Source organism: Amia ocellicauda, assembly GCF_036373705.1.
Source record: "Amia ocellicauda isolate fAmiCal2 chromosome 11 unlocalized genomic scaffold, fAmiCal2.hap1 SUPER_11_unloc_1, whole genome shotgun sequence".
Taxonomy (NCBI): domain Eukaryota; kingdom Metazoa; phylum Chordata; class Actinopteri; order Amiiformes; family Amiidae; genus Amia; species Amia ocellicauda.
In genome coordinates, this window is record NW_027102659.1 from 32,308 (window position 1) to 51,014 (window position 18,707).

At 42.9% G+C, this 18,707-nt stretch overlaps 2 non-coding genes across 2 annotated transcripts; both read left to right on the forward strand.

Annotated features, from left to right (window-relative positions):
• Nucleotides 1-340: 340 nt before the first annotated feature.
• On the forward strand, nt 341-413 carry trnav-cac (transfer RNA valine (anticodon CAC)). Its single transcript has one exon. It is a non-coding gene; the product is annotated as a tRNA-Val (tRNA).
• A 16,462-nt stretch (nt 414-16,875) lies between these two features.
• On the forward strand, nt 16,876-16,948 carry trnav-cac (transfer RNA valine (anticodon CAC)). Its single transcript has one exon. It is a non-coding gene; the product is annotated as a tRNA-Val (tRNA).
• Nucleotides 16,949-18,707: the final 1,759 nt, after the last annotated feature.

Below are 18,707 nucleotides of genomic sequence, written 5' to 3' on the forward strand. Positions count from 1 at the left end.
TCGTCGAGGTCGCCGTCATTATTATTGTTAAAGTAAAGCTACCGTAAGGTGTAGAAGGCACAATAGCTCTGTGATTGTCTGATGGTGGCACAAGACGAGCAGCAGCTGTTTGAACAAGCCAGTGAGCATCACCTTGTTGGGGTAAGTGTAAGTCTTGTCATAGCTCAGGGCGTTCTTCCTTTGAAAGAGTTTCCAAAGTGTCCTGATGTGTCCTTGAGCAATGCAAAATAGGTCAGTGAAAATAGAAGCCTTTATCTCACAGGCTGGCCCACGGGAAACGCCTGTGCGCGTTTTACCAGCCGGCTTCGATGGGAGCCATTCGAAACACCACGACAGGTCGGTTTCCGTAGTGTAGTGGCTATCACGTTCGCCTCACACGCGAAAGGTCCCTGGTTCGAAACCGGGCGGAAACAACCCGCGGTGCACGCGTGCTAGTGCTTTGTTATCTGTCCCTGTAACGCGGCCGGCCATCGTTTTCTCTTCCTCGGAGTGTCAAGAAATCCTGACCTTGAGAACAAACGATCACAGAAGGGTAGCTTTGCGAGGCGCTGGAACTGACAGTTTTAAAATCGATACATGTTGTTGCTGTTACAATACGACCGTAGCAGGATCGGCGACATTGCTGTTACTCTTATGAGTAGATAGTAGGGTTTTATGGGCGCGGCCTATTTTCTTATGACGTATGCCCTAAGCTTATTAATATTCCTACGTCATAATTGGGGGGCGTGATTTTAGGTAGAGTTATTTCCTTAATTATTCCTACGTCATATCCGTCAGAAAGTGTACACCCATAAAACCCTGAACAACAAGGCCGCCCATAACCTGTTGTTCTTGTTGTTCTTGTTGGTCAACTGTAGAGTGTGAATGGGTCGGCTCTTCCTGTAGTGTTTGGGGGTCTTTTTTAAATATACATGTAATGGTTTAGTAAATCTAAACCGTTATAAGATCAACAAGTTCTGTTGTCTGTAATGGTCCCAGGTCTTAACAATGCCAGTTTTGAATAGTGCGTTTATCATATTCACACTGTCTCTGTCTGTCTCTCTCTCTCTCTCGCCCAATCATTTTATAAGATCAACAAGTTCTATTGTCTGTTATGATCCCAGGTCCTAACAATGCCTGTTTTGCATAGGGTACTTATGTTATCCACACTGTATCTGGCTCTGTCTCTCCCCTCAAATTTAATTAAAAATAAAATTAAAAAAGAGGGTGTGTGTGTGGGTGTTTGTGTGTATAGGTTAATTGTTTTTGTAAAAAAAAAAAAAAAAGCTGTGGTTATATTTTATCTCTCACATAATGTGTTCAGTCGTTTTACTTAAATACATTCTAGGGTCTTAAAGCTCATAAGAGTTAGACTTAAGATAAGGATATGCTTTTAAGGTATTTTAGCAGTCTCAATCCCTGATGATAAGGAATCGTTTAAAAAATAAAAACAACTGATCACTCAATGCTAAATAGATCACAACACTCAAGGCTAAATCACTCACACCATGGGTGGCGGGGGTGGGCTCAGACAACAGTACGTATGGCATGTGGTATCAAAACATTCAGAATACTTTTAACCTATATAATTTATAAGATTTGTAAAATAAACCCAAATATCTCTTTTGCGGGGATAAACGCTGTTCTGAGTAGTTTGTGACTTGTTTAATACCAAACAAAGCATCGCTATTAAAAAAAAAAAAAAAAACACTGTAAAAGCGCTAGTTATTTTAGATCTTTATAGTTATTTTCTTGGCTCAGGTTGTTTTTTAGCGCTTATAAAGGCCTGAAATATTCTTAGTGGTTTGTTGACTATAGGTCTTGATGCACAAAGGCCAGACCAGAACAATGCCTTACAAGCAGATCCGGCATGTGGCCATCAGTATAAGTATGAAGGTCTGGTCTTCAGCTCGACAGACTCTTACTGACCTTTCGATTTAAGACTAAAGATCAACAATGTCCGGAAACAACATCAGCGACTTCGATTTAAATGAGTTTTTAGGCAAGTCTTCAGATTATTTTCATTGACTCAGAGCGTGTTGTGTGCATGTATTGTAAATAAGGCTATAACATCTGTTTTAAGTTCTGTAAAATTATTTTTCAGCCAGTCAACAGGAGTTAATTCCCAACGCTGAGGAGATCATCTGGAACAACGACGGTAAGATTTTTGTGTTTGCGCTCATGGGTTCTTATGTATGGGTGTGTGTGGTTTTGAAGCGGCTCATTAGAGTTATGAAAACGTTTTAATATATATTAATGCCGGTCTCTTTAATTACACAGAAACTATCGAAAGGCCTGTGATTAATGTCTCCGAGGATCGACCAAGAGAAGTGGTTGTCCCTAGACAGACTGTCTGCCGACCGGGTAAGAACTAAACCCCTGTTTGTTTGTATAACGTTTCTGTAAGATGTTTGAGTCCAGTTTTGTTAATTTTAAAAAATTATCCTGTCTAACAGTATTAAGAAACGTGGTTCGAGACAACGAAAGGCCTTCCACATCGAGGGCTTGTTTCGTTTTACCTTCGAGAACCGTAACCTTTCAAGAATCTGAAAGGCCGTCAGCCCCGGTATCTGATAGCTGTGAGTATATGTCTGCAGCCTGTAAGAGGATAAAGCTTTTTATAAAGCGGTGTGGTTAAAGGTTAAACATGTCTCTTACCTTCACAGCGGTGCAAAAAGCTAAACCAGCCGAAAAAAATAAGAAACGATTATTCTGTGGAGGTAAGTAAGATCTTTCAAACTTTAATGTTTTTAAAAGGGCTTTGTTTGCCCGTTGAGGGCTAATATTTAAGCGATGGGTGACCGTTTCCTGTAGGGCGGGGGGTTCTGGGAAAGATCTTTAGAAGTCCGGACAGGTCTAGGCTTGTTTCTGGGGAATGTGTTTAGAAATGACCGATTGCCGTACCGTCTGGTTAGGAAGTAAAGCCGTCCGAAAGGGTTTAGTAAGTTGTTTGACTTATCTCCCGCTATTATACTTCTGTTTTAAAGTGGTTGTAGGAAAAGGCTTGAAGGTGTTCATTGTATTTAATATTTAAACAGATCGTGAAAACGTTTGTGAAACAGGAAGTCCCGGGATCAGGAATCGTTTACACTTGGAAGGTTCGTTTAAAAATGAAATGTTGTTGTGTGTGTGTGTGTTTTATTAACAATATTACAGTTTTTAAAGAAACATTTAAGAAACAGTTTATTTACAGCGGCTTCTCTGTTTTACATTTATTATCAAGTCCTAATAAATATATTGTCTGTAAATAATATTGCGTTGTAGTGAATGTCTAAGGCTATTTTCAAAGGTCTAAAAAAGCTAAAGGTTTTGAATGTCCTGGACATGTTGTTTTAAGTTTGATTTCTGTCGCCGTTTAAAGATGTAAATGTAATGTATATTTTTATTCTTCCCAAGACTCTTGGGATAGTCATTCTGTGGATGAGCTATTGAGAACAATTACCCCGTCTAAGTGGGATCAAACATCTTCCCCGGTGAGATCACCGAGAGGATCCCCCACGGTGGTCTTGGAGACCCCCCAACATCTACTCAGGCCACAGCCTTCTGGGGGTAATTCAACACCCCAGATTCAGCCCGCCGCATTGTCGGGCGGAACAAATACAGGCATCCAACAACCTCATGGGTCGCCGTCAGTCAGGGCTGACACACCACCCAACGACGGCCTGGTTTCAACATCGTTCCCCCAGACCCATTTCTTGGCTACAGAAACGCGGAACAGTTCCCCGCGCTTGGCCAGGGTGTCACCGCAAAGGCCTTCTTGGTCTCCGTCCATGAGTATACGCTCGCTCCCTGCCTCCTTCGACCGAGATTTACCGGAGCGACCATCCTTTGAAGCTGAGCCAGGCCACCAGCCCCCGGAGCTACTTCCTGAAGGTCGGCATGAGTTGCTACATACTTTGTTACAAAATCAAAGACTTGTGTTAGTGGGGCAAAACCTGGTGATAGAGAGCCAAAACACCCTTATTAATACCCTTACTAACGAATTGTACAGTATTTAATGTTTTAATAGACACAAAACGCCTTACTATTGTGGGTTGTTGGAAAAATAAAAAATAAATTAAAAAATGTCCTGACTTGGTAAAAGAACTCACAAACTAAAGGATTATGAACAAGCTAGGGCCCCAAAAAGACCTTCCCGAGAGAACATCCCCGGCCCTGTTGTGAACTCCTCTGATGTCCCAATGAACCTGGAACTATTACAAATGATAAATGATTTAAATAACCCCCAATTACCACCGATAGAATGTGAATTAACAGACTTACCGGTGAACCCCGACCTGTTACAGATGGTCAATGATCTAAATAACCACCTCCCACCGGTAGCGCTTATAGAGGCTCACCCCCTAGTTCACCCCGATTTGTTTGAAATGGTGGAGGCTTTGGAGGAGCTACCCCGACCAAATTCTGCCCCTATTATAAATGATTTGAGACAATTAGAACACAGGATGGCGGCAGAAGCAGCCATCACTATAGAGGAGGGTCTTGACATTAACCGGTTGGATATCTTTGAAGGACTTTTACAGACTTTAAATGAGCCTCCTCAAAAAGGGGGTTTTGTAGATGTCAGCAGTGGGGGTGTTCGGAATGTGGAGGGTTCTGAGACTGATAAGGCTGTGGAGGACATGCTCTGTGAGAATGTAGGGGGTGAAGGCTTTGTTCAAAATGATGATGTGTCCAAGAGTACCAGTGATCCCGTGATTATAGATAGACCGGCCTATAACAATTTTGAAATGATTCAGCGTTTTAATTTTGCAGAACTTTTAAATTGTGACAATTATGCAGAAATATTTGTCAACATACACGAGGCCTTGCAGAAAATGCTTGAACAGGTTGCTGAAAGTGTCAGACCTCGAGATGTTGTACAGTTAGAAATCAGAGGGGATGATTTGTTTAGCAACCTATCTGTAATGCTGAGTGGAGATAATTTAGATGTCTGGCTAAAATCGAAGCGTTATTGCAAAGTAACGCAGCCATCTTAGCTGATGAAAGTCTGTCTCTGGTAATGAATGTGGTTCGTAACCCTGAGGGTGGGGCGCTTAGAAGACTGTCGAAATGCTTGAAGAACGACATAATTAGGACCAAGCTCAGGCAATTAGTGGTGAGTTCCAGTGGGGACAATAAGCTCTGTTTTGCTTACAGTTTAATAAAACTACTCACCCCCGACATGCCTGAACCCCAAGCTCTGCAAGAGGCTTTAATGCTTCATCAGAGGGCCGGCTTAAACTCTCAACAGATGGTTGCCTTTTCAGACATCACCAAGTTTGAGGAGTTGTTGTCTTTAAAAATTGTTGTGTGGTACCGTTGTGAGGTAAAGGAAGTATTTGTGAAATTTCAGATACATCCTGAAACCCATACACAGACACTGTTTCTCTTCCTAAGTGATCGTCATTACTTTGGAATAAAGAGTTTGACGGCTTTTTTGGGTTGTTCGTATGTTTGTCATTGGTGTTATAAGGCCTTCAATGATAAGCTTAAGCACCGCTGTGACGGTTACTGTAACGTCTGTTTCAATCCGCAATGTCGTAAGGGTTTGGCCCCTACCATCCGATGTAAAGATTGCTTAAGGATTTGTCTCTCAGCGTTCTGTTTTTCCGAGCATAAGGTACAGAGGGCCGCTGCTGAGGGGGTTAAAAAACTGAGTTATTGTCATCAAACTAAATATTGCCCGCAGTGTTGCCTCCAGTACCGTTTTCATGAGGTTAAACCACACAAATGTCTGGAGCCGAGATGCAGGATCTGTAATGCTGATTTAACCCCGGGGTCCGAACACCAGTGCTTTATTCAGCCGGTTAAAAAGGAGCCGCCGCACAACCGGTATGTCTTTTTTGATTTTGAATGCTGGCAAGAAAACGGGGTCCACGTTGCTAATTATATACACTGTATTGACATGTTGGATCGTGAGTGGTCAGCTAGCGGTGAGAGTTGTGTCAGGGATTTCTTTACGCGGTATCGCGGTCCAAAATACCTCAATTACACATTTGTTGCCCACAATGCTAAGGGTTATGATTCTTACATTTTGATGAAGTATCTGGTGGAAAATGGGGTGACCCCAAAAATAATAGCTCAGGGTAGCAAGATCATGTGTTTCACCGACGAAGCTTTCAACTAACGTTACATAGACTCGTTAAATTTCCTCCCCATGAAATTGAGCGCTTTGCCTAAGGCTCTGGGTTTTGAGGCTCAGAAGAAAGGTTGGTTCTGCCATTTTTTTAATACTAAGGACACTCAAAATTATCGAGGGTCCTACCCGCCCGCCTCTTATTATGGGGTTGATACTATGATGTCTCATGAGAGGGAGGAATTCTTTAAATGGTACAATACGGTTAAGGGAGGTGTTTTTGATTTCCGAGAAGAGATGGCCGCTTATTGTAAAAATGATGTGGTGATCCTTAAAGAAGCCTGTGTGCGTTTCCGCGCCGAGGTTATCAACACATCGGGTCTCGACCCTTTGCAAAGTGTGACCATAACGTCTCTCTGCATGAAAATGTATCGGTCCAATTTCTTGCAGAAAAACACTATAGCGGTCACCACTTCTGACAACTATCGTGCTAGACAAAAGAACTTTTCGACTGTCTCCATACAGTGGCTGGAATACCTGAGTGCCCGGGATAACATCTTCATCAGACATGCTTTAAATCAAGGGGAAGTCAAAATGGGGCCTTACTACTTAGACGGTTTTAGCGACGTGTTCGGGCGGCGTACCGCTTATGAGTTTGCAGGTTGTATTTACCATGGCTGTCCTCAGTGCTTCGACCCAAACACCTTTAACCCCGTAACACAAAAACTCTGCGGTGATATGTACTATGATTTCCAGGAACGAATTGATACTTTAAAAAACACCTATGGTTTGAACGTGCTGGTGATTTGGAAACACGAGTGGACGACCCTGAAGCAACAGGAAGCGGGGGTACAACGGTTTATGGAAACCTTGGACTTTCCTGAACGTCTAGAGCCCCGGGATGCGTTATTTGGGGGTCGAACCAACGCCCTCTGTTTACATTATGAGGTAAAGGAGGGTGAGAGAGTAGATTACTATGATTTCACCAGTCTGTACCCTTATGTCAACAAGACCAAAATGTACCCGGTGGGGCGTCCAACCATTGTTTATCGTGACTTTCTCGAAATTGGACATTACTTTGGTTTGATCAAAGTCACCATGTACCCTCCTCGCGAGCTGTTCTTACCCGTGTTGCCTTACAGGTGTTCGGGAAAATTGATGTTCCCTCTGTGTAGAACGTGTGTGGAAACTGAAAATCAAACTACCTCTTGTCTGCACAGTGATGAAGATAGAGCGCTGACGGGTGTCTGGTGTAGCATTGAGCTTGACAAGGCGGTGTAGAAAGGTTACAGAGTCGGTAAGGTGTATGAGGTTTGGCATTTTTCTGAAAAATCTGATACTCTTTTTGCTGATTACATTATGACCCATCTGAAAGGGAAACAGGAGGCATCGGGCTATCCCTCATGGTGTGTTGACTCCGCGGCCAAAGAGCGATACGTTCAGCAATATTTTGAAAAGGAAGGGATCCGTCTAGAGCCGGGGAACATAACTGTAAACCCCGCCAAGAGACAAATGTCCAAACTGATTTTAAACAGTCTGTGGGGTAAGTTTGGGGAAAGAAATTACCGTCTAAACACAACCTTGATTAAAACCCCTGAACAGTTTATAGAATTTACGTTTTCCAAACAACATGCAGTATCACACTTTCAATTCTTAAATGACCACGTGGCACAGGTCCAGTGGAGGGCCCCTAAAGATTTCCCCACCAAACAGGGGAACGTTAATGTTTTCATAGCGGTTTTTACCACGGCTTACGCCCGGCTTGAATTGTACAACTTAATGGATCAGTTGCAGGAACGCACGCTCTATCATGATACTGACTCTGTAATCTTTGTCACCAGGCCAGGGGATTGGGTCCCTCCCCTCGGGGACTACCTTGGGGAGTTAACGAGCGAACTAGATCCTCAGGACCACATAGTGGAGTTTGTTTCAGGGGGTCCTAAGACGCATACAGAACGGCTGCGGGTAAGACCTGTATGAAAGTTAAGGGTTTCACTCTGAACCATTGTAACAACAAGCTCATTAACATCAAGTCTCTGACGACCCTGGTAGAAAGTTTTGTAACCGAGAAAGACGCGCCTCCTCGTGAGATTATTACAGCCGGAAATCATATCTATCGCAATAAAAAGGGGTACACGTTGGAAAATAGATCACTAAACAAACGGTTCAGGGTGGTGTACAATAAAAGAGTCTTGAAGACTGATTATACCACTCTGCCTTATGGATATTAGTGGTGGTTTTGATAACAGACTTCAACACCCTTTCTCCTGTATTATAGCCGGTCCCTCCAATTCGGGGAAGAGCTATCTTATAAAGAACATCATAGAAGATGTGGACGCAACCGTGTCCCAAGCTCTTGACAACATAGTGTGGTGTTACTCTTGCTGGCAACCTCTCTACGATGATTTGGCTTCGAAAAAAAATAATCTGTAATTTGTGCAAGGTCTCCCCGCCTCGTTGTGTGACGATGACTTGTTCCCGCCCGGTCAAACTAATCTAGTGATCCTTGATGACCTGATGGAGCAGGCCGGTGACAACAGTGAAGTGGAAAAAGCTTTCACAAAGTACACTCATCATAGGAATTTAAGTATTATTTATTTAGTTCAAAATCTATTTTTTCAAGGTAAAAAAAGCCGCACTATTAATTTATATGCCAATTATATAATTCTTTTTAAAAACCCCAGAGATAAACTACAGGTCACCGTCTTGGCTCGTCAAATGTACCCTAACCAGACCAAGTTCTTTTTGGAGGCATTTGAGGATGCCACCAAAAAACCCTACGGGTACTTGATTGCGGACTTAAAAGCACAAACCCCAGAAGACTTTCGCCTCAGAACAGGTTTGTGCCCGCCCGATTGGCCGGCAGTGTATGTGCTAAAGAAAAGGAAATAAATAAGAATGTCTGTTCGGATTAAAAGAAATCTGCCACTTTTGCAAATGTTATTTGAGGGGAGCCCGCGCCATAGGAAAGCTGTGCTGGCAGGGGCCCCCTCGGATTTGATCGAGACCCTGTGTGAAATAGCTTTTAACATCTTACGCGGTAATATACCCCTAACCCCTTCTCAACAATCTAAACTCAAAAAACAAAAAGCGGTTATCAAGATCATCGCTAATAAGAAGTATTCTATTAAAAGAAAAAGAAAGAAGATTAATCAAACCGGGGGTTTTATAGGACCGCTGTTGAGCATAGCCGTGCCTTTCCTAACCAGTCTTCTAGCTTCCAGAGTGGGTTAATAATGGAATATGCTCAGAAAATGTTTTTGATCCCTAAGGAGCAGCTTGAGAAACTGAGAAAAAATGTTGTCGGGCCAGAGCCCATTAGACAAATGGCCGAAAACAACCTGGACTCTGAAATGAAAGCTATACAGGCCAGGGCCGATTTAAATCAGTATTCCAAAGCCCAGTTGTATACCAACATGTTACAGCGCTACCTCCGTCTGGTTAGACAGGGTGAAAAAGATCAATACATTTTAACTTTAACCATGGCCTCTCAAGAAAATGGTTCTGGGGCTGATGCGGGGGGTTCGGTTGATAAAGATGTTGCGGTGACCGAACCTGTTGAGAGTTCAGAGGGAGATGTTGTAACGGATGTTTTGAGAAACATGCCGGCCAGAAGCAAAAGACATGCACAATATATCCTGCACAAAATGGTTCAGAAACCGCGGGTAACGGCTTGGAATGAACAGGGTGAATTTGTTTTTAAGGGACAACTGATCAAAGGTTCACACGTTTGATTTGTTGAAGAGTGTCACTAGCACTAATAAGGTACCCGATAGTCGCCGACCTGTAGGCTGGAATGCTTTCCTACAGGCGATGGCCTGTCTGAACATGCCCCAATCAACAGTTCCTAACCAGGAAACGCGATAAAAAATCCATCTGTGTAAAGAGGTGGAGCCTGATCTGACTCCGATATCTCATTACTCTGACCGTGCTGAGCGACCATCCTCAGGATCTATCCATCGTTGGGAAGCTTATTAATCTCATGTTTTTATTTGTCTCCCCTGTAAATAATGACCCGACAAACAATTTTTTTTTTTTTTTTTTTTTTTTTCAAATGTTGTACATTTATTTATACCATAACCCCTGCTTTGTATAAGAATTGTGTTGAATAAAAACAAAACTAATGATTCAAAGGCTGTTTTCATTATTTTTTCACCTTAACACGCATGACATCTTTTAAAATCCTCACAAGAACACCCCATCTGTATACATGGCTGGCTAGGGTCGTAAGTCATTGTGTTATAAGGGGGGTCCACAGTGTACTGACAAACTCTGCCACTTTTTTATCATTTTGGCCTAAATCCTCACTGTACAAGGCCATAATATCGGGGTATGACCTTCCTTTAGATCTATGATATAAGAAAAACACACAGTGCTGACCACAAGTGAAGGTCTGAAGACTTTGTACTTGACGACCGCTGTAAATGGTTTCTTGACAGTTGTTGAGCAGAAAGTTATTGATCTTCCGAGGGAAAGGTCTGAAATCCGGGGGGTTTCCATAGGAATCAAAAAATTCACCACGGTGGTCCTACCTTAGATAAATAGCCAGCCAATGTTCTCCGGGCATATTTTTAGGGTGTGTGTTGATTATGTACATTGCAGGTAAATTCTTGATCTTAAATTTAGGTAGCTGATCGCAGGCGTAGACTCCTTGAAACAGTTTCCGTGAGCCGGCCAGGGCATTCATGATGTGGTTGAGCTCTCTGGTGTTCATTTTAATAATAATCATACAGAACGTTTCTCCTCTGATTCACCTCAATAATGTTGTCAAACACAGCATACACGACCATATTTACAGTGCGTGGTAGAGGCTGCTTGAAACGCATCTCCAAACGCATATTGCCCGTCTTCATCAGTGAAAAATGTTGTCCACACTCTTCGTCAGGGGTCAGGTTGAAACCGTACAGGGTGTAACCGCTGCAGTATTCCCGGCGATCGATCAGCAGAGTTTGATCCTTGAGATGGCGACCCGTAGCCAGTACTACACTGTAATATTCACGAACCGCATTGCCGTTTTCAAAGTCAGGTTGAAAAGGTCTGGATGGAACCTGCACACCATCGACGTACAACGCTATAAATTCCGCGTTATAATGTTTAAAGTTAAAGGGGTTCTTGTTGTAAACCCCGGTAAATGCATCATTATCCACGAGACCAATAATAACCTGTTTTGGGAGCTGTCCTAGAAACAGATTTTCCTGGTTCATCACCCGTGTCCCTGCAGTCATATAGACTCTTTCGATCGGGTACTTAACGCCTGCGCGTGTCCTAGTTTAACCGCCGGGGAGACGGACACTTTTTTCACAAACAGCGAGGCCGATAATATGGTCAGTTTATATTTTTCAGTATCAGGGGTCATCAGATAAAAAGCACTTTTACTACGGATCATTTTAATTTTAATGTCTACCCCGTTGAGCATGAGTTTTTCTTGGAAAAATATGTCTGCATTGATATGCCCCATTAGCTCAAAGGTCCTCCCTTCTGTTGAAGAGGCCGTTCTTTTTTGCAAACCCTTATTGAGTCCCTCTGGATCCTTGTCGTCCATAGCTTCCGGGTTGTCTTTGAAGAAAAGGCCGGGGCTGAACTGTTTGCTTAGGGTCTCCTCACTATAATTAAGTTTACACTCCATCATGGCTCTATAGGGGTAAGTATTGCTGCTTTGACTAATGAGCCGATCTCCCAGGGTCACATCCACCTGTGAAAACATGGTGGCCACCGGGTAATTGATGACCCCAGCGTTGGCCGTCTTCTCGATTGCATCGCCATCCTCATTAGTCACTTTACAGTTCATTAAAATAAATGTGTTATTCAAATCATTATAATCCTCGCCATTGCCAGCTATAAAAAACTCCAGAGGGGCCATGTCTGAAATTGCAGAAAGAGGGGGAATCTCTACATATATGCTCTTATCTATACTCGTTTGAGTGTATGGAACTGTAAACAGATCCAGTTCTGATTTGACGCATTCTTCCAATAGACTGTGGACAAAAGACATGTTTAAAAGATATATCCTGAGGCTCTATTTTTCTTTCTTTGAGACTTTCTTTTTGCAGGTTTTTTCTTGTGCTGCTTCCTTCTCCGAGTGTTTCCACGATATGTTGGAGAATGAGAGATTCTTCGTTTTTTGTTAGCCACGGATCTTCGTCGCCCTGGTGGACACATGCTGTTTCTTCTTTTACCCCCCCTCCTCGCCATTACCATGAGACCCGAACCCTCCTGATGCTCATGGCTAGCTGCCCGGTTCATAACATTGGTGAACACGTCACTAACAATATTTTTAGCCGCTGATTTCAAGTGGGGTCTGGCTATAGCAAAGCCTCTCTTAAGCAGGGGTACGGCCATTCTAAAGAGACCACGAAAGAGTCCTCCTAGACCGGCGCCATACATTGTGGGGGCTCCTACAAAACCGGGCAAGCCGTTCCATCTTGCATCTTGTAATAATCCACATTGGCGCTAGGATCTACATAACCCCTCGAGGTAGCCATTTTAATAATGTACACACTGTTTCAGGGGTCGAAAATGTAGTTTGACAACTTAACTTTACCGAAGCGGAAGGGTACGTTGATATTCTGATCCGATTTGTCTTCGATCGTGATGTTGTCAAAGTGGGTCTTTGAGACTGGTACGTAGTGTGGCTTGTCATAAATAATTGTGACCATGTCATTGCTTTTACCTTTAATAAGTACATTTCTCAAAAGGGGGACATAACTATCCCCGACCCTCTGGTGGGTTATGATATCCGTATACACATAAAGAGTGTAAAAGCCGCCCCACCACTTCTGAGAACCTGCTCTCTGTGTCAGAATAGAACCCTAATATACGCCCCAGTTGGCCGCTGGTTTGAATGCTAATACCTGGTTTTGACACCTTGTACACTCTGTTGTTAATAGGGTTGTAATATAGCTTGATGTTGGGGGTGCCTTCTGAGAACTGTTTATGCATCTCATCTAATATTTTATCTACATTGTCATAATAACCTCCTTGTATCGTGAATGTCCATTGACTCTTTTTAACATCATCAAAAATGGCGAAGGTGGCATCCTTATCTTGTAAAACAGCCCAAGTGTAAGGATACTGTATTTCCGCCAACCCCACTTCCCACGACCCTCTTAGATCTATAGATTTTCCAAATTGTACCGTGTAACTGGATATTTCATTTTTAGGGTATATATCGAGAGAGGCGTTACTGGGTAGAGTCACGTAGAAGCCTCCTGATTCCATCTTGAGTATCGAGAGTAATGCCCCCAACACACCCGCGGGCATGTTGTTATAAGGATTGAATATCGCAAACCTGTTGTTCCGGGACCCAACTATTGAACTTTTCAGGCCATCCAAGCCATTTCACCAACACATATTTTTTCCGGTTCTGGGTTTTTTCAGCTAATATCTTTTCAACTCTGTATACACTGTCTTTACCCACAATAATTTTTTGTAACTCGGCTTCGTAAAACGTTCCTTCTATATCCTCCCCGTCATAGTCTTTTAACCGGTACACGGGGGGGGCTCTAGCCAACTGTTCGGTAACTGTAAAATATTCGTCAGAAAATGTTTGTTCATAACCTTTGGCAAAAGTACTCCTTAGCTTTGAAACGCGAACCACATCACCGATGTTGAACTTATAAGTAGTTTTTCCCTTCTTAATAAATGGTCCGTATAATTTTGTATAGACCTGAAAAGAATTACTTTGATCAACATCTATAGACTTCATTTTAATACTGGTGTGATACCCTTGGTTGTAAGCATCAATAAAATCCTGAACTTTATCAAAATACTTGAACGTGTTGACCGCTGTAAAATATCTCCACATTTTGGTCTTTATGGTGCGGTTAAACCTCTCCACTACCGATGCTTTAAGCTCATTTCCGGTGGTGAAATGATGTATTTTGTGTCTCTTCAGTAGATTCTGAAATTCTCTGTTGAGAAACTTTTTTCCTTAATCAGTCTGCAGTTTTTTAGGACATCGACCCTGGGACAATATATCCTCAAAGACCCTCGTCACCGCTCAACCTGTTTTATTATGTAGAATTCGAGCCCAGGCATATTTTGATTAAACATCGATACACATCAACATCAATTTGTGACCATTGTTATGTTTTGATAAATTTGACATATCGACTAGATCCATTTGCCATTGTGAGTCTATGTCAGTTGCATATACGCGGTTTCTTTTAAAGTTAATCCTGAGAGGTTTATGTAAGGTATAGGCGTCTTGTTCCCGTAACCATTCTGAAACAACCACATCATTAACCTTCACTCCGGCCTCAGCGAGTCCTCTTTGAAAACCCTTCTTACCCGCCAAACCCCCAATCTTGGCTGGGTTGTAGTATAGTTCCTGCATTTGGGGAGCTTGCCGAGTCATTCTGTCAAATAACCACACAGACCCACACTATGCGCAAAGTTTTTATACAAGGTTTTTTATTCAACTTCAGGAGAGCAGATACCCCTTTTTAGACATTTGAGAAAAGTATAACATACACAACAATTTTTTCTACGGTCCAGACAAAAAGAAATCAGATGATTGGTTACTTGATCTATATCAACAAATATACCTGTTTCTTTATCTTGTAGGCACACACCTCAGTTACATATGTAAATAAAACAACAATATGACCTATTTTAAAATTAAACAGAGGTGTATTAAACTTGCTCAGTAAAAGGTCATACAGATGTTGATGAAATGGCCTAATATCATTCTTGGCCCCCTTGAGCGCTTCATCCCAGTGTTCGTACCCCCCGATCTTTGTTACAGCAGCCATTAACTTTTCCAGGTTTGAAAGTTGATCCTCATCGATGGTTAAATCTGTAGAGAAAAGGCTCGCGTTGGCTACTTTTCTGTCAAGCACATGGTGTAATAGCGCTCTCAGGTTAGCTGCAGAGTGTTGATGACAGAACCAGTTGCAGAAGCAGTCCAGAACATTCCCCATGTTCAAAGTCCCTTAGTTCAGGTCAGAGTCTGAATCAGTGGCGTAGATGTCGAATTCTTCGTCGCTGTCCCCAGCTTTAACTTCTTTACGGAAGAAATAAGCTTTTAGCTTGCCAGCGGTTTTTCTACTCGGCTCATCCAGGTCATTGAGCAGCTGCCCAAGTTTCTCTATTATAAACGGCTCCTTTTTCAGCTCCAGCAAAATCTCATCTATGATTTTCTGGACTTGTCCCGCAGTGACATGTATGTGGGAGTAAGACAGCGCCTTGATTAGTGCCGGTTTCAGCCACGGTTTGTTCAGTCTTCTGTAAAACACGTTGAAATAGAACAGGAAATAGTAACGGTCTGGTTCAAACAAACAACTGTGTCTCAACTGACTGGGGTGATTCACTTCACACCCCCGACAGACTTCTTTCAGAGCTCGGTCGATGAGAGCACTCAGAATATACACCAGGGTGCTTTTAACCACTCTGCTTACTTGGTCACATACCCCGGGCATAAATCCTTCATCTTCATCACGCCCCCGGGACTGTCCGATGCTCATTGGTTCGCCTGGTGGTTTGTGGGGTGTTTCTACATCCATTGGACTGACCCCCTCCTGAGACGCACAGACGGTAGACAGTTCGGGAAAATCGAGGCCCTCCATGAGCTCCAGAGGCTGGGGATCCCCGAGACTCATTTGGACATCCATCGCACCGCATGTTGTTTCGTCCTGAGGGACCGGGGTCTGAGGTCTTGGAGAGTAACCGCAGTCAAAGGGTTCCAGAGTGTATACAAAATCTGGGGAATAGAACCAGGGGTGATCCCGGGTTTGAAGAGGCCTGTAGAGCCTGTCGACGTCCGCAGCTTTCGGGTAAGACATTCTCTTTAATTTTAAACCATGATTGAATTGTTGCGCCTTTTATCCTATCTCTTCACTACGTCATGACACACCGCCCTCTTAGAAGAGAGTAGCCCCTGAGCCGTCAGACCCCCCTCCAAAACCCCACACGTCGTCTGTTTTATCATCGTCGTCGTCATTCAAGGGGGATATATAATCCATAATCCAGCATATTCTCCTTCTAACCAAATCCAGTTGCGAACATTTGGTCAAGATGTCAAATCCATCATTTATACAGTTTATGACCTCTTTCAAGAACGGCCAGTCCACGGCGTCAAACATCATTTCAGTAACCTGTTTTTCTGGATCCTCTTGCCCTTGAGCAATGCAAAATAGGTCAGTGAAAATAGAAACCTTTATCTCACAGGCTGGCCCACGGGAAACGCCTGTGCGCGTTTTACCAGCCTGCTTCGATGGGAGCCATTCGAAACGCTAGGACAGGTCGGTTTCCGTAGTGTAGTGGCTATCACGTTCGCCTCACACGCGACAGGTCCCCGGTTCGAAACTGGGTGGAAACAACCCGCGGTGCACATATGCCAGTGCCGTGTTACCCGTCCTCATCTCTCTGCCCCAAGGCCGGCCGTTGTTTTCTCTTCCTCGGAGTGGCAAGAAATCCTGACCTTGAGAACTAATGATCGAAGAAGGGTAGCTTTGCGAGGCGCTGGAACTGACACTTTTAAAATCGATACATGTTGTTGCTGTTACAATACGACCGTAGCAGGATCGGCGACATTGCTGTTACTCTTATGTAGTTGAAGGCGCAGTATAGCTCTGATAGTCTGGTGGTGAAGGAAGACCACCAGCCGTTTGAACAAGCCATTCAGCATCACCTTGTTGGGCTAAGTGCAGGCACTGTCAGAGCGCAGGGCGTCCTGCCTTTGAAAGAGTTTCCAAAGTGTCCTGATGTGCCCTTGAGCATTGCAAAATAGGTCAGTGAAATTAGAAACCTTTATCTCACAGGCTGGCCCAAGGGAAACGCCTGTGCACGTTTTACCAGCCTGCTTCGATGGGAGCCATTCGAAACACCAGGACAGGTTGGTTTCCGTAGTGTAGTGGCTATCACGTTCGCCTCACACGCGAAAGGTCCCTGGTTCGAAACCGGGCGGAAACAACCCGCGGTGCATGTGTGCTAGTGCTGTGTTACCTGTCCCTGTAACGCGGCCGGCCATCGTTTTCTCTTCCTCGGAGTGTCAAGAAAGCCTGACCTAGAGAACAGACGATCACAGAAGGGTAGCTTTGCGAGGCGCTGGAACTGACACTTTTAAAATCGATACATGTTGTTGCTGTTACAATACGACCGTAGCAGGATCGGCGACATTGCTGTTACTCTTATGAGTAGATAGTTGGGTTTTTTGGGCGCGGCCTATTTTGTTATGACGTATGCCCTAAGCTTATTAATATTCCTACGTCATAATTGGGGGGCGTGATTTTAGGTAGAGTTATTTCCTTAATTATTCCTACGTCATATCCGTCAGAAAGTGTACACCCATAAAACCCTGAACAACAAGGCCGCCCATAACCTGTTGTTCTTGTTGTTCTTGTTGGTCAACTGTAGAGTGTGAATGGGTCGGCTCTTCCTGTAGTGGTTGGGGGTCTTTTTTAAATATACATTTAATGGTTTAGTAAATCTAAACCGTTATAAGATCAACAAGTTCTGTTGTCTGTAATGGTCCCAGGTCTTAACAATGCCAATTTTGAATTGTGCGTTTATCATATTCACACTGTCTCTGTCTGTCTTTCTCTCTCTCTCGCCCAATCATTTTATAAAATTCAACAAGTTCTGTTGTCTGTTATGATCCCAGGTCCTAACAATGCCTGTTTTGCATAGGGTACTTATGTTATCCACACTGTATCTGGCTCTGTCTCTCTCCTCAAATTTAATTAAAAATTAAATTAAAAAAGAGGGTGTGTGTGTGGGTGTTTGTGTGTATAGGTTAATTGTTTTTGTAAAAAAAAAAAAAAAAAAGCTGTGGTTATATTTTATCTCTCACATAATGTGTTCAGTCGTTTTACTTAAATACATTCTAGGGTCTTAAAGCTCATAAGAGTTAGACTTAAGATAAGGATATGCTTTTAAGGTATTTTAGCAGTCTCAATCCCTGATGATAAGGAATCGTTTAAAAAATGAAAACAACTGATCACTCAATGCTAAATAGATCACAACACTCAAGGCTAAATCACTCACACCATGGGGGGCGGGGGTGTGCTCAGACAACAATAGGTATGGCGTGTGGTATCAAAACATTCAGAATACTTTTAACCTATATAATTTATAAGCTTTGTAAAATAAACCCAAATATCTCTTTTGCGGGGATAAACGCTGTTCTGAGTAGTTTGTGACTTGTTTAATACCAAACAAAGCATCGCTATAAAAAAAAAAAAAAAAATCACTGTAAAAGCGCTAGTTATTTTTGATCTTTATAGTTATTTTCTAGGCTCAGGTTGTTTTTTAGCGCTTATAAAGGCCTGAAATATTCTTAGTGGTTGTTGACTATAGGTCTTGATGCTTAAAAATGTTTTTTTGAGAGACCAAAAGGTTCTAATAAAAGTTTAGAGTAGAGAGGAGAGAGATCGTCTCCATCTTGGTTTCTATTTGAAATTTGATGCAGTGTCATTTTATTGGTTGGTTTTGATATGTTAATTGGTAACAGGGTGGCACAAAGGCCAGACCAGAACAATGCCTTACAAGCAGATCCGGCATGTGGCCATCATTTTAAGTATGAAGGTCTGGTCTTCAGCTCGACAGACTCATACTGACCTTTCGATTTAAGACTAAAGATCAACAATGTCTGGAAACAACATCAGCGATTCGATTTAAACGAGTTTTTAGGCAAGTCTTCAGATTATTTTCATTGACTCAGAGCGTGTTG